The sequence below is a fragment of the Balaenoptera acutorostrata genome, chromosome 10 (genome assembly GCF_949987535.1).
Source record: "Balaenoptera acutorostrata chromosome 10, mBalAcu1.1, whole genome shotgun sequence".
Classification (NCBI taxonomy): Eukaryota; Metazoa; Chordata; class Mammalia; order Artiodactyla; family Balaenopteridae; genus Balaenoptera; species Balaenoptera acutorostrata.
This window is the reverse complement of record NC_080073.1, coordinates 29,379,633-29,396,143: the sequence shown is the minus strand read 5'-3', so window position 1 is coordinate 29,396,143 and position 16,511 is coordinate 29,379,633. Positions and strand designations below refer to the sequence as shown.

The 16,511-nt window shown below is 37.6% G+C and overlaps 1 protein-coding gene and 1 non-coding gene across 18 annotated transcripts in view; both read right to left on the bottom strand.

Moving 5' to 3' along the window:
* FHIT (fragile histidine triad diadenosine triphosphatase) overlaps window positions 1-16,511 on the bottom strand; it is a 1,493,627-nt gene that overhangs the window by 940,129 nt on the left and 536,987 nt on the right. The window lies entirely within an intron of this gene.
* Window positions 15,610-15,713, bottom strand: LOC114239174 (U6 spliceosomal RNA). The gene has a single exon (XR_003624372.1). It is a non-coding gene; the product is annotated as a U6 spliceosomal RNA (small nuclear RNA).

The following is a 16,511-nucleotide window of genomic DNA, read 5'->3' as shown; positions in this document are numbered from 1 at the left end:
AAAGGACTTTATGAAAAGTAGAATTTGATTATGTTTTGGGAGGAAAATTTCTTTAACCTAGAGGGAGTCAACAAATATGAAATCAGGAAAAAATATTCAGGTTTTTGAAAGGAAAAGAACCTCACCAATGATCTTAGACGGTGGCTGGGTGTAGGGGTGAAATTACTTAATTACTCAGAATAATTAAAGCTAGAGGGTAAAGGTGGGAGAAAAAAACGTAAAATAATCATTTCACTCACTTCACCTGGCCTTAATTTAAATTAGAACACTTTCCACCCCTGCATTGCTCCAAACAATTTACCAAAAAAGAAAAATAATAGAGGAAAATATCCTTTTTAAGTAACCCAGAGCGCATATAGCAAAAACTGCAATGTTATCATTCAGCAATTATGATGATCTAGTTTATTTTTTAAATAGCTCAGCATTGCACATGCTCACGAAGTGGTCCTAGGTGCAGCAAGAGCTCTTCGTTTAACGCCAACACTGATTTTCCCAGCAGCTTTCCTCTGCCACCTCTAATCTTTCATTCATAACCCTATGTGGCCCTCCATAGAAATACCCCTTTAGGCATGAACACCCAGGAAAACACCTCCCCCTGCCCCCCTGTGGAGAGGCATGTAAAAGAGTCCAGTATCTTTACTTTCTGCAGAAGAAGGCAGAAAATATTTCTTTTAGGGTAGCCATCCAATACCTGAGTGTTTTAATACTCCACAGCAGGTAATTTAATTTATTTTTAGGAAGGATGAGAACTAAAAGCAGCACAAAGAGTAATAATGAATCAGGGGTTAGAATTTTCTCCAAAGTTATAAACTATAGACATAAACTCCTGAAATCAGGAAGGGCCTCAGCAATGAGGAAATCATATTGCAAAGAGGGAAATGAGAGAGACGGGAAGTGACGTGCCCACAGCCTCCTAGAAGAATGGTTTCTGGGGCTTCCCTGGTGGTGCAGTGGTTGAGAATCTGCCTGCTAATGCAGGGGACACGGGTTCGAGCCCTGGTCTGGGAAGATCCCACATGCCACGGAGCAGCTGGGCCCGTGAGCCACAACTACTGAGCCTGCGCGTCTGGAGCCTGTGCCCCGCAACGGGAGGGGCCGCGATAGTGAGAGGCCCGCGCACCACGATGAAGAGCGGTCCCTGCACCGCGATGAAGAGTGGCCCCCACTTGCCGTAACCAGAGAGGGCCCTCGCACGAACCGAAGACCCAGCACAGCCAAAAATAAAGAAATAAATAAATAAAGTAGCTATAAAAAAAAAAAAAATTAAAAAAGAATGGTTTCTGACCCCTCAGTCGAGGGCTCTTTCCACGACCGCACTTTTTCCTTTGCCCTCTCCTTCTGCCCCTTGATCTCTCTGGCAAATGCTCAAAGCCTCACTTAAAACAGTCCCCTAACAAGGGCTTGCCAAGGGAAGGCAAAGTTTGAGATACAGAGTCCAATTACCTGCCTCTGATTGCTGGATAACTCAAGTCTTCTGGAAACTGACTCCAGCAGCATGTGTTATTTATTTACATCCAACCCTTGTTCTAAAAATAACTGGACATGTTTTGCTGAAATACACGAAACACAACAAGCTAAAAATAAATACAATGGGGAATTATCACAAAGGGGGGAAAAGGATAGGAAAATCTAGCCTATTAAAAGCACCAATGGTGGGATCTTGTGGAAAGGGTAACAAAGTATCGATGTTCCAAAAGCAATCTCCTGGAGAAACTGTCTTATACCAAGAAAGCAACTTATATAACTGGTGGCTTAATAGCAAATATTACAAGCAATGCAATAATAGTGACCCATCAGAAGTAAGTTGCGGATCAAAATGAAATGTTAGTAAGAGTTTGTGGGGAGGGATGAGGCACAAATTTTCCTTTTAATGTCTTAATATGCAGGTTTTGGATTTCTGAAGCAAGTCATTCCTGAGCCTTGCAAGGTTAGAAAGAGAAAAAAATGGAAGTGAGAGGAAAGAGGAGAGAATTACAGAGTAGGGGGAGGCAGAGGGAACCACGACAGGATGATGTCAACCTAGGCATCATCTGTTAAAGCACCAAAAATAATTTATCGCATAATTGGAGGCTCAAATTCATACCTGAACTTGAACTCAATTGCATTTTTGTTATGTTATAATGCAATATAGTGTATAGCAATTGGCTCAGAATTTAAAATTAGAGTCCAATTACCTGTGTAAGGGAATCATAAATCCAACTTGTATTTTTCTAACAGGGTTAACAACTCATGATGCCTGCTTAAACTCGGGAAAATCTATTTTCTGAGCTTAAGAACAATTGCACATTGGTATTTTTTCACCCTGGTCTACTGCCCCAGGTGGATATAGTGACTGGGGGAGGGTAGAAGCCTAAGGCAAAACTAACAAACACAGAGCATTGAATATGCTCAAAACGCCAACCACACGCAGGGGAAACCGGAGTGGGAGCACTTACATGTAATAGGCAGCCAGAACCTGGACACCTGCTATTTGGTGAAGGAGTAAAAGCAAAACACTCCTACTGCTTTTCTAGTCCAGCAAAAATTTCCCTGGAGCTAAAGAGTAAGATGAAATACTAAGTAAGGGGAGAGCTTGAACTCCCGCTAACAGCACACCAGAACCAGGCCTGCCTGACTAAGGTCACAACTGCATGAAGCCCAGAGACTCCCCTCCCAGGGCGGTTTGTTGGCCTTCTGTTCAACTGGAAACATCTGAGGGAACACTGCCTGGAGGGAGGGGGTGGTGGAATAAAGCTGCGGCAATGGCGGCAGAAGTATCAGCAGGAACAGCCTTCATGGACGACAGTTCAGCACTGCAGATGCCTGTGTATGTATCTTATACACACCCAAACACAGATACTACACACACGTGTTATACATTTTGACACTGAAATTCCATTTCCATGAAATTCTGCTTGAGAAACAATTGAACCAGGTTGCAAAGATATACATACAAGGTTCCTCATATCAGCATTGCTTCTAAGAGCCAGAGTTGGAAGCAGACTAAAAGTCCATCAAAGGGGATGATTTACGTAAATTTAAGCATTTCACCCTACAGAGTAATACTGTGCTGGAAATATAGATGATGATGTAAAATTCTATGGACATGGCACACTGTAAGATAAAATTACAAAAGAGTGTTACTGGATATATCAATTTTGAGTATAGTGCATGTGTATGTGTGCACGGGTGAAGAAGAAAGTCTGGGAGAAAATGCCCTCACATATTAGTCAAGGTCATTACTGTGTGGTGGGATAAATGGTATTCACTTTTTCAAAAACCTTTTCCTGTGGTGTTGGATTTTTGAGGTTTAATTTTATAAAATTGGCAGGTGTTTCTTTCATAATCTGAAAAAAATACTACAGTATTTTCTATTTTTGGATTTTTTTTAAAGTAAGGAGGATAGGAGGAAGAGTAGCAATATATAGAAAAGGCAAAAGCCCACCAGAGCCCACGAGGCTTTCCCTGCACAAAACACTAGCACCTGTCCCAAAACAGTTTCTGTCTTTACACAAAATTCCACTGACTGTACATTTTATTGAGGAGGGGAAACAAATGCACCAAAGCAAATCATCTGTCCACCTTACCTTTTTTCCTTCTGTGGGAAAAAGAATCTCGGTCTGTACTATGCTTCTGAGAGCAAATGATGTCCCTCCAAGACCCAAAATACAGCTAGAAACCTCGGCAACTGTGCCTTTTACACCGGGCTTGTTGGTTCCTCTGTTTTCTCACCTTCCAAATGGACATGTAAAACTGTTACTTCACAAAGTCAAGGTGCTCTTTTTAAAGCACAGAAAATACCAAAGAAACATACCAATTAGAACACATGCTTCTCACTGAGTCATTTCTGTATCTTAGTTTCATTTGCTCTATATGCCAGGGTAAGATATCTGCAAAGTCATAGCAAAAGAACTAGAAGGACTTCTGAGACCATCCAGTTCAATGCCCACATTTTTCACAAGAGAAAGCTCAGACCAGTCACCAAGTGAGTCAGGCAGGACTAAAACCGAGGGTCTGCCTCCCAGTCTGCTGTTTATCACTCATCTCTAATTTCAGTCAAAGATGCAGCTGTGTTTCCCCTTTCTAGAGAATCTGAATATTTCTTTAGCTAATGTTGACATAAATCAGACTTTGTGAGATAGAGAAACAGAGAGCAAAGTAACATAATACACCAGCTAGCTCTTCCAGATGCATCTGAGAGAGAGTTTCAATAATGGAAAACACTTCATACATAGCTTTATACAGTCCACTCGGTTCTGTGACAGAAAAGGGTAAAAAGTTCAGGGGGAAAAACCATATGGGTCATCTGGTGACATTTTTTAAAAGTCTACTTTCAGAAGCGCATGATTTAAAGTGTTTTTCCCCTTAAAACCAAGCATATTCACTATAAAACACCTGGAAAATACAACAAAATATTAATGAGCAGAAAAAGGAAACATATCATATAATTCTACCAACAAAAAGACAACCACCGTTAAAATTTTAGGATAGTTCCTTCTAGTTTTTTTTTTGTTGTTCCTTTTTGAATGGTTGAGATCTTCATACATATACCATTTCCAGATTTTCTTTTCACCTAAATTACACCTAAGTGTTTTAATAGTTCATTAACAACTTATAAGCATCATTTTAATGTATGAACAGTATTTTGTGGTATAGATATGCCAAATTTTATACTTTTTTTCTTTATGTATGTTATTTAGGGGTTTTCTAGTATACATAATACTATAATGAGAATTTGAAAAATAAACTGTGATCTTAATTTTCTGATTATTTTCTTAACTTTAATTCCTAAAATGAGGTTAAATATTATAAACATTTTAAAGTACCTGAAAGTTGGTACCAAATTTTGTTTTTTTTACCAAAGGTATATAAAAGTTCCTATCTTATAGTGCTTTTTCAATAATTACCAAATTTTAAGTCTTTGTTAATTTTATAGGTGACACAGATACCTATTTTATTGAATCTCTCTGTCATTGAACAGTATCATATATTCATTACACATTGTGTTTCTCATTTGAAACATCTATTCTTGAGGTCTCTGCCCATTTATCTACTAAGGAAGAAGGGAAAACATTTTGATTGAAGACATCCAATCATGTATTCTTTAATAAATAAAATTAAAATAGAACTTTTAAGCAAGTTAATAGCCTTGCTGAATTCACTAAAGCCTAAGAAAACAAAGACTCCTGGCAAAATCAGTTAAGAGATGTAGAGAAAATAGCACAACACACTTTTTCCCCCTGAGTATATATTATTTGGGCTCCATCAAGTAAGTGATATGTTTGTGCAGCTTTCTGTGACTGCTGATTCCAAGTGTCAGATTAACAAACAGTTGAAAATAAATGAAGAGCTGGAGCATGTGGCATATGAAAATCACAAACTCTCTTTTTAAAAAGAATGTGTTCTGGTTCACACTGGTGTACTAAGAAAATTCATTTACCTCCTCTCTCACCCAAAGTACTTTCTAAATGATACTAAAGGAGCACAAAGGTGTAAACCCATAACCACAAAGAGAACGGGAAGAAGCCATTAGAAGGTGAGTGATTTCAATAAAAGTCTGTTGACTCACAAACCACAGCAAAGGAAACCACAACCCAAAAGGGGGTTTCCACAAAGGAGAAAACAGACCTGCCTGATACTACCCCAGAAAAACTCAGTTTTCAGAAATAGTGGGTAAAACAGAGGGTGGAAGAGTTGGGTAGAGCTGAAAAGCGGGGTACTAATTACAGGTCAGTATATGTAACATAGACTGCCCTCCCTCCTGGCTCTCCATGTGAGCTGGCCTGAAGCCACCACTAGGTTCAAGGCAGTAAAAACGTGTGTGGGGAGAAGTAGGACAGTTATCATGGGTGTTAAAACCTCCCTCTTGCAAGTCAAAATCCCCCCACCCCATTCCCATGCACACACTCTAAACTTTGACCCTTCAAGCACACCATTTACAAGATCAATCCACCTGTAGGAAGGGCTTGCAAACAGCCCTTCTATTACCTCATTCTTTTACATATAACCACAGATCACTGGAAATCTAATACACCAAGAAAGGCCAGCACAGAAAATAAAGTGAGCAAGCAAAATAGCAGAAAACACGACACCATGCAAATAAGACAACTTAGGGAAAAGATACAAACTTAAAAAAGAAAACCTATTTAATACCCTCAAGAATCACTTGAGGATATTTGGTAACTACAAGACAAAAGCAGAGTTATATTTAAAAGGAATAATGAGATTTAAAAAAGATCCCTTGGGAATTACATGATTACTTAAATAAAAAATTCAATAGACAGCTTAATGGCAAACTTTGAGAAATCTCCTAGACTATATACTAAATGTACAATATGTGAGAAAAAATAAGATATATAGATGATTGATCCAGGAGATCTACATGTGGACTAATAGAAGTTTCAGAATGAGAAAAACAAAACTAGAGGGGAGGAAATTATCAAATAAATTATATAAGAAAATTTCCCAGAGCTAAAGGGACACATGAATCTTCAAAGTATAGGAATCTACTCAGTGTCAAGGAGAATGAACTGTGGAATGTTAGAAAACTGAGGTTAAAGAGAAATTCGCAATAGCCTCCTAAAAAGACCCTCCCCCTAAAAAGGTAGCCTACAGAAAAGGAAGGAAGGATCAGAATAACATCAGATTCATCAGCAGCACTGTTGGATGCTAAAAGATAGCAGTGAAAATGATTTTCGATACAAAAGTCCTATTCCCAAACTATCAATCATGTTTGAGGGCAAAATGAAAAACTGCAAGCTTGCAAGGACTCAGTTTACCTCCCATTCACTCTTTCTTGGACAGTTACTAGCAAAATTCGGAGGTAAGTCAAAGAGAGAAAGCCCACTGGATCCAGCAAATGGTAAATCCAACTCTGGAGAGCAATATGGGAATCTCAGGCTAATTCTATCCAGCAGGTCTAGAAAACAACCTGTCTAAATGAGAGCAAAATTAATGAGAAAGAGGGAGAACCAATAGAAGAGAAAGTGCAAGTACGAGTTTTGGAAAACCTGAAGATATGATGGAGGCACACACTCAGGAAAGGCAAGAGGACATCAGAAATTCCAGTAAAATCAAGCACAGATAACTTTATAAGAAAGACTTAAAATATATATCACACACACTGAAAGATGGCATGATTTTGACAAAATGACAGAGGAAGAGAATCCATTTGAAACTGATTCTAGACACAGTCTCCTTTGTGTATCACAGGACTTGTGACACTGAAACCATAGAAACCACTTGGGTGTGCAGTAAATAATTTAGCAAAGGGATTTCCCTGGTGGTGCAGTGGTTATGAATCCACCTGCCAATGTAGGGGACACGAGTTTGATCCCTGCAATGAAGACCCAACACAGCCAAAAATAAATAAATAAATTTATTAAAAAAATAATAATTTAGCGAAGTCCTGATGATGCAAATCCTTTTCATTATAGTCAACTTTGGAAAAGTCACAAAGAAAGACCTCTCTGGTGACAGAGCAAATGTAAATTAAACTTGACAATGCAAAAATAATGGTACAACTGAATGAGAACTGAAAGTGGAAGAGGGAAAAGAATAGTGAAGAATGGGGTATGAACGCTCATATCTCATCTATGTTAAGGAGGTAAGAGATGCTGACTAGGTTGACAGACCAGTAAAGAGAGATTTAAATGTGATTTAGAAGTGGCAAGACCAAAGCAACCTAGTGTTAGGTTAGTGTTAGCAACCTAGCAACTTAGGAAGCAACCTAAGTGTCCATCAACAGATGAACGGATAAAGAAGATGTGATTCACACACACACACACACACACACACACACACACACACACACACACACAATGGAATACTACTCAGCCATAAAAAAGAATGAAATTTTGCCATTTGCAACAACATGGATGGACTTGGAGTGCATTATGCTAAGTGAAATAAGTCTGACAGAGAAAGACAAATACTGTATGATATCACTTATACGTGGAATCTAAAAAATAAAACAAACTAGAAAATATAACAAAAAAGTAGGAGACTCACAGATACAGAGAACAAATAGTGGTTACCAGTGGGGAGAGGGAAGGGGGAGGGGCAATATAGGGGTAGGAAATAAGAGGTACAAACTATTACGTATAAAATAAGCTACAAGGATATATTGTACAACACAGGGAAGATAGCCAATATTCTATAATAACTATAAATGGAGTACAACCTTTAAAAATTGTGAATCACTATACTGTACACCTGTAACTTATATAATACTGTATATCAACTACACTTCAATTAAAAAATAAATTAATTGATTAAAAAAAATTATAAAAAAGAAGTGGCAAGACCAATGGAAGTGGAGAATAATGTCATGTTGTTAGTGGGAAAATGTGAAAAGGTGATAGATAAATTCTCTTTCTTAGAAGAAAATCAGTATATAACATGTAAAATTGATAAAAAATTTAATTGGCAATATGGAGATAAAGCCAGGAATGTGTTACAGCAGTTGCATTTAGGGAGGGCAATAAGAAGGGGAAAGGGTAGTTAGTGTTGGGAACTGTTCTTTTTTTTTTTTTTTTTTTAATTTTTTATTTATTTATTTATGGCTGTGTTGGGTCTTCGTTTCTGTGCGAGGGCTTTCTCTAGTTGTGGCAAGCGGGGGCCACTCTTCATCGCGGTGCGCAGGCCTCTCACTATCGCGGCCTCTCTTGTTGCGGAGCACAGGCTCCAGATGCGCAAGCTCAGTAATTGTGGCTCACGGGCCCAGCTGCTCTGCGGCATGTGGGATCTTCCCAGACCAGGGCTCGAACCCGTGTCCCCTGCATTGGCAGGCAGATTCTCAACCACTGCGCCACCAGGGAAGCCGGGAACTGTTCATTTTCATATGTGTTTCTAAACTATTTTATTTGTAAGCCATGTGCTGGTTATTGCTTTCATAAACACAAAACAAAAAAGAAAGTTATGAAAGGAGCAAGTGCACTGTGACAAGCTCTTTTACTAAAAACAAAAATAAATAATTGAGCCTGGATGAAATGTTGTCTTCTGAGTCTCTGGATAACTCTGGAGGAATAGTGAATTTTGTATAACTGGATTTATTTATAAATTTATTTATAAAAAGGAGGGAGCAAATGCAGTGTACGGAAATGAGACACACATTTTTTCCCCAACAGAACAATTAAGCACTCATTAGGACGTAATGACAGGATGACATTCTGGGGTTTGGAGGGTAAGCACATCCCCTTCATTATCAAATCAAAGATTTTCCAGTATCAAGAGGGACTCTTTTCTCTCTCCTGGATTCTCTCTGCACACACCTCCTCCTTCCCCCACCCCACAAGCCCCTTCATGACCTTAAATAAAGATGAAAATTGAACAAAAGGTTCCCTAGTGCTAATTGCATGTTCTCTAATTTCTAATTTCCTCAAGATTGCTGCCTCCTGGCTGTTTCATATTAATATCACCCAAAATGTACAGCAAGTGCACATTTGAATACCCAGCTAGGTACATTTCCCAGAATGTATTTTTGAATGGGTTAGTTGTGGGAAGGTTGGCAAGATACTAGTGACTCGATGATGGTGCAGTAATGTTACCCACAGCCTGGGTAACATTACTGCACCCTGTGTTCACAGAGAAGGCTGGTTCTGAGTTCAATTACAATCGCTAGCAATTTAAATGATAGCTGCTGTGCTATAATCTAAAATAAATTGCTTTTCTCAAGAAGCCATGTAAGCTTTTGTACTGCAACTTAGCAGAGCTGCTGGTTTTATCTCATCTGAAATTCAAACAGGGTAAAAAAGCTGGGCCTCTGAACTCCTGTTTTTACCTCGAATAGCATTCTTCTACATTCTAGGGCTCTCCAAAATTTCTATCCTGGAACTAGGTTTATAGGAAAACAACATTCTATTTCCATTTTTTATGCAAGTCATCATTTGGTTTTTGTTTTTCTATTTCAACCTCACACTTCGGGCTGTTTTAAAAGAACTGTATTACTGGGGGCAAGATTTTTTTCTCCCCATTTTGATGGCTAGAAAGCTTCTCTGCCAACATAGGCCAAGCCAAGCGTGGAGACATCGGCACCCAAATGAATGCATGTACCTCTGAAACTCTGTTCAAATTTACCTCCTTCCCGTCTACCCATGGGAAGAGGAAAGAAACAGCCAGTGCTCAGAATCTGAAGTAGAAATTCTGCCTTTCCCTACCCTCACTTCCCCATTAGTTTTGCCCAGAAGTCCATGGACTCAAGCTCACAACTATTTCCCCTGAGCACATTCAGACCCAGTGCCTCTGAAGGGACACAGCTGTCTCAGCATTTCTCTGATAGAGATGGCTTCTGACCCCTTAGATGTCTTTCCACAAATGCAATTAGAATAGTTCCCAATGTTCACTACATTCTTTCAGATTTAACAAGGCAACATAATTAACACTGCTATTTTTCTGCCAGTCAACAAAATTGCCCTTCCAAGAGATTTTTCATGTTTACAAAAATAATCCACTAATATGTTTCCCTTTCAGATGTTTTTCTTCTATTGAGGTTGAAAGAGCTTGGTTTGGGGTATGCTATACGGTGTGTGCTCAGCAGCATTTCTCTGAAAGGGGAAACTTCTTTATGCCCATCAAAAAGAACAACCAGAAAAAAAAAAAAAAGAAAAAAGAAAAATGAACACGTTAGACCAATTCAGATTCAAACTTAGAGCCACTGTGAAGTCAAGGAAGTTCTATTTCTTTCTATCACATGCACAGAGCCATGCCAAAGGGGTAGATGTAATGTCCTTATTGAATCATGTGAATCCCGCAGTTCTGTTGTAGGAATTCTCTGAGCTTTGATAACCAGAGACTAAGTATACTGGTTCTCCACCAGGATCCTTAGGGGGAACTAGGAAATGGGGTGGGGGAGGGTGCTTTTTTCAATGTCCCAGTAACTGGGGGGCAATACTGATATCTGGGGGACATTCTAAGTGTTGCTGAAAGTTCTGCAGTGTGTTATCTCCACACAACATAGAATAGAACTGCCTAGAGAAGACAAAATGAGCTCCTTGCCCTGGGTCCCGTGTTTTCTCATTTTGCAAACCCTGGGCTCCTGACAGACAATCAGTAACTGAAGGAATCAACTAGTGGTTTAAAGAAGGTATTGATTCAACAAATACGTATTAAGTTCCTCCTATTGACAGTACAATTAATGCAATATATACATCAGACTATAATCTCCCCTCTAAGGAAGCTTAAAATGTCATTTTCTCCATAAAGTCCTTCCTAATGACCTCAGCTATAACTAATCTCTAGGTAAAGAGAGAAAACAACCTATTAGGGTTGTGGATACTGGAACCAAAAATTCTTGGGTTCTAATCCAGATTCTGCCACTGACTAGGCTTGTGACCTTAGACTGGTTGCTTAATCTCACTGTGTCTTGGTTTCCTCATTGGAAAATGGGGATAATATTGCTGTTTGGGGATTAAATGGAGTTATTAATGATATAAAGTCATCAGAACAGTGCATGACACATAGTAAGTGCTCAAAAAGCACTTACTATGGTATATATATTTATAATTTTTAAGAAGTTTTATATACATAATTTTAATTGAAATTATGGTTGAGATAACTGCAGGTTCACATGCAGTTGTAAGAAATAACACAAAGAGATCCTGTGTATATTTTATCCAGTTTCCTCCACTTTGAAAAACCATAGTATAATAGCACAACCAGGATTTGACATTAATACAATACACCAATCTTATTCACAATTCCCCTAAATCCCAGTTTTACTTGTACTCATTTCAGTGTATGTGTGTGTGTGTTTGTGTATGTATTAAGTTCAATACAATTTTATAACCTGTGCAGGTTCGTGTATCCACCACCAAGGTGAAGATACTGAGCAGTTTTATCACCACAAGGATCCTTCATGTTGTGCCTTTATTACCTCACCGACCTTTCACTTGGCCCTCCCTCACCTCCATCCCTAAGCCCTGGCAATCACTAATCTGTCCTCCATTTTGTCATTTCAAAACTGTCACTTAAATGAAATCATAAAGTATGTAATTTTATCACTTATATGTGGAATCTAAAATATGATATAAATGAACTTATTTACAAAATAGAAACAGACTCACAGACATAGAAAACAAACTTATGGTTACTAACGGGGAAAGAGAGGAGGGATAAATTAGGAGTTTGAGATTAGCAGATACAAACTACTTTATATAAAAATAGATAAACTAGGTCCTACTGTGTAGCACAGGAAACTATATTCAATATCTTGAAATAACCTATAAATTTAAAAGAATATGAAAAATAATATATATACACACATATATAGCTGAATCACTTTTCTGTAACACCAGAAACTAACACAACATTGTAAATCAACTGTACTTCAATTTTTTAAAAATTGAAAAACAAGAAACCCTAAAAAATAAAATATATAATTTATTGGGATTGGCTTTTTTCACTCAACACGACTCTTTGGAGAATCACCCAAGTTGTTGATTGTATTAATAGTTTGTTCCTTTTGATTGCTGAGTAGAATTCCATGGGTACCACAGTTTATTTAACCACTCATCTGTTAAAAATATCTGGGCTACTTCCAGATTTTGGCTACTATGAACGAAGCTGTTATGAATATTTATGTACCAGTTTTTATGTGAACATAAATTTTCATTTCTCTGAGATAAATGCTCAAGAGTGCAATTGCTGGGTCATGTGGTAGTTGTATGTTTAGTTTTGTAAAAAACTGCCAGATTTGTTTCCCAGAGTGGCTGTACCATTTTATATCCCCACTAACAAAGTATGAGTGAACAGTTTCTCTGCATCCTCACCAATATTTGGTGTTGTCATTATTTTTTATTTTAGCCATTCTGATAGATGTGAAGTGATAGCTCATTATGGTTTTGATTTGCATTTCTCTGATGGCCAGCGATGTGGAATATCTTTTAGTGTGCTTATTTGCCATCTGTACATCTTTCTCAGTGAAATGTCTGTTCGTGACTTGTGCCCATTTTCTAATTGGATTGCTTGCTTTTTTACTGTTGACTTTTAGGAGTTCTTTACATATACTAGATACTAGTCCTCTGTGGAATATGTAGTTTGCAAATATTTTCTTCTCGCCTATAGACTGTCTTTTCATTCTCCTTACATGGCTTTCACAGAGAAAATTTTTAATTTTGTTGAGGTCTAATCTATCTATTGTTCCTTTTATGGATTTATGCTTTTGGTGTGAAGTCTAAGAATTCTTTACTTAAACTTAGATCCCAAGAAATTTCTCTTACGTTTATTTTTTCTAAAATTTTTGTAATTTTACACTTTATGTAAGTCTGTAATCCATTTTGAGTTAATTTTTGTATAAGGTATGAGGTTTAGATCAATGTTATTTTTTTGCCAATGGATGTCTAATGCTCCAATACCATTTGTTAAAAGGCTGGGCTTCCTTCACTGAATTGCTTTTGCTCCTTTGTCAAAAATCATTTGAGCATGTGTGTGGATCTATTTCTGGGTCCTCCATTCTGTTCCATTCCATCCTCTGCCAATACCACATTGGCTTGATTACTATGGCTATATAGTTAGCTTTAGTATTGGATAGAATGATTCCCCCTACTTTATTATTCTTTTTTAAAAATTATTTATTTATTTATTTATTTATGGCTGCATTGGGTCTTCGTTGCTGTGACCAGGCTTCTCATTGTGGTGGCTTCTCTTGTTGCAGAACATGGGCTCTAGGTGCGAGGGCTTCAGTAGTTGTGGCTCACAGGCTCTAGAGTGCAGGCTCAGTAGTTGTGGCATATGGGCTTAGCTGCTCTGTGGCATGTGGGATCTTCCTGGACCAGGGCTCGAATCCATGTTCCCTGCATTGGCAGGTGGATTCTTAACCACTGCACCACCAGGGAAGTCCCATACTTTATTATTCTATGCTATGATTGTTTTAGCTATTATAGGGCCTGTGTCTTTACATATAAGTTTTAGAATAAACTGGCTGGAATTTTGTTAGGAATTGCATTAAACCTTAGATCAATTTGGGGAGGACTTACATCTGTACTATGTTGAGACTTCCAACATTTATTGGAAGGTCTTCTTTGACTTCTTTTATCAGTATTTTGTAATTTTCAGCATACAAATCCTGTATGCAATTTGTTAAGTATATATCTAATATTTCATTTTCTTTGGAACAGTTGCAAATGGTATTGTGTTTATAATTTTGGTTTCTGCATGTTCCTTGTTAGCATATAGAAATACAATTACTTTTGTGGATTAATTAATTGATGAACTCACTTATTAGTTCTGGGAGTTTTTTGTTGTTGTTGTAGATTCCTAGGGATTTTCTAGGTAGAAAATGCTGTCATCCGCAAATAGAGCTAGTTTTATTTCATTCCTTTCCAATCTGCATGCCACCTAATTCCTTTTTCTTGCTGTATTACAGTGGCTAGAACTTCCAGTACCATATTGAATAGAAGTAATGAGAGTGAACATCCATGCGTTGTTCCCAATATCAGGGATTCTCTTTTTTTTTTTTAATTAATTTTTATTGGAGTATAGTTGGTTTACAATGTTGTGTCAGTTTCTGCTGTACAGCAAAGTGAATCAGCTATACATATACATATATTCCCTCTTTTTTGGATTTCCTTCTCATTTAGGTTACCACAGAGCATTGAGTAGAGTTCCCTGTGCTATACAGTATGTTCTCATTAGTTATCTATTTTATACATAGTATTAACAGTGTATATATGTCAATCCCAGTCTCCCAATTCATCTCACCCACCCCCACCCCCGGTATCAATACATTTGTTCTCTACATCTGTGTCTCTATTTCTGCTTTGTAAATAAGAACATCTATATACCATTTTTCTAGATTCCACACACATGCATTAATATATGATATTAGTTTTTCTCTTTCTGATTTACTTCACTCTGTATGACAATCTCTAGGTCCATCCATGTCTCTACAAATGACCCAATTTCATTCCCTTTCATGGCTGAGTAATATTCCATTGTATATATGTGCCACATCTTCTTTATCCATTCATCTGTTGATGGACATTTAGGTTGCTTCCATGTCCTGGCTATTGTGAATAGTGCTCCAGTGAACACTGTGGTACATGTGTCCTTTTGAATTATGGTTTTCTCTGGGTATATGCCCAGTAGTGGGACTGCTGGGTCATATGGTAGTTCTATTTTTAGTTTTTTAAGGAACCTCCATACTGTTCTCCATAGTGGCTGTATCAATTTATGTTCCCACCAACAGAGCAAGAGGGTTCCCTTTTCTCCACACCCTCTCCAGCATTTGTTGTTTGTAGATTTTTTTGATGATAGCCATTCTGACCGGTGTGAGGTGATACCTCATTGTAATTTTGATTTGCATTTCTCTAATAATTAGTGATGTTGAGCATCTTTTCATGTGCCTCTTGGCCATCTGTATGTCTTCTTTGCAGAAATGTTTATTTAGGTCTTCTGCCCATTTTTGGATTGTGTTGTTTTTTTGATATTGAGCTGCATGAGCTGTTCATATATTTTGGAGATTAATATTTTGTCAGTTGCTTAATTTGTAAATATTTTCTCCCATTCTGAGGACTGTCTTTTCGTCTTGCTTATGGTTTCCTTTGATGTGCAAAAGCTTTTAAGTTTAATTAGGTCCCATTTGTTTATTTTTGCTTTTATTTTCATTACTCTAGGAGGGGGGTCAAAAAAGATAAAAATACGGAATGCTTCACGAATTTGCATGTCATCCTTGGGCAGGGGCAATACTAATCTCTGTATCGTTCCAATTTTAGCATATGTGCTGCTGAAGCAAGCACTCAGGGATTCTCTTTATCAAGTTGAGGTAATTCAACTCTATTCCTTAATTGCTAACAGTTTTTATTATAAATGGATGCTGGATTTTTTCAAATGCTTATTCTGGGTTAATTGATATGATCATATCATTTTTCTTCTTTAGCTTATTGATATGGTAGATTACATTGATTCATTTTAAAGTACTCAATCATCCTTGCATACCTGTATTAAATCCCCTTCGGTCATGGTACATAATTCCTTTTACACGTTGTTGTACTTGATTTGCTAATATTTTGTTGAGTATTTCTGTGTCAAAGTTCACAAGAGATATTGGACTGGAATAGTCTTTCTTTCTTCCTCCCTCCTTCCCTCCCTCCCTCCCTTCCTTCCTTTCTTTTTGTGGTCTTTTACTACGCTCATAAATGAGTTGGGAAGTGTTCCTACCTCTTCTATTTTCTGAAAGAGATTATGTAAAATTGGTACTAATTCTTTTCTAAACATTTGGTAGACTTCGCCAGTGAAACTGTGTGGTCCTGAGGAGTTCTTGGGGGGAAACTTTTAAGTACTAACTCAGTTTCTTTAATCGTTACTCAAGCTGTCCATTTCATACTGGCTGAATTTAGGTGGTTTATAATTTTTGAAAAATTGATCTCTTTCTTATAAGTAGTTGACTATGTGAATATGAAATTGTTCACAGTGTATCCTTATTTATTTTTTAATGATTGTAGGATCTGTATTTATATCCCCTATTTCATTTCTAATGTTGGCAATTTTGTTATTGTCAGCCTTGCTAATCATTTATCAAGTTTATTAATTTTTTA